The sequence below is a fragment of the Phalaenopsis equestris genome, unplaced genomic scaffold, assembly GCF_001263595.1.
Source record: "Phalaenopsis equestris unplaced genomic scaffold, ASM126359v1 Scaffold000189, whole genome shotgun sequence".
NCBI lineage: Eukaryota > Viridiplantae > Streptophyta > Magnoliopsida > Asparagales > Orchidaceae > Phalaenopsis > Phalaenopsis equestris.
In genome coordinates, this window is record NW_018164631.1 from 324,266 (window position 1) to 324,562 (window position 297).

General features: G+C 39.1%; 1 protein-coding gene across 1 annotated transcript in view; it reads right to left on the reverse strand.

Annotated features, from left to right (window-relative positions):
• LOC110022419 (guanine nucleotide exchange factor SPIKE 1-like) overlaps positions 1-297 on the reverse strand; it is a 43,624-nt gene that overhangs the window by 22,607 nt on the left and 20,720 nt on the right. The gene's annotated exons all lie outside the window — the stretch shown is intronic.

Sequence of the window (297 nt, forward strand, 5' to 3'; positions counted from 1 at the left end):
GCCCAAATGACCTGATATTGACTTGAAATAAACCCGAATTTTACCCAAAATCAACCCCAATATCTATGAAAGACTCAAGTTAAATGAGTTATACGGGTGAAGTTCAAGTTAACAGATTGAAGGTAAATCGGGTTTGGATTGGACTTCCTAACAAATTTAATAATCGGGTTAGGTTTATGTTAGACAGTTTTGGGTCGAGTTATTTTCAGGTCAGACCGGAACCCGACCAACGAACCTGATTTTACACCCCTACAACGGAGTTTAAAATTGCAGATAGCGAAGATTACCTGAACGGCT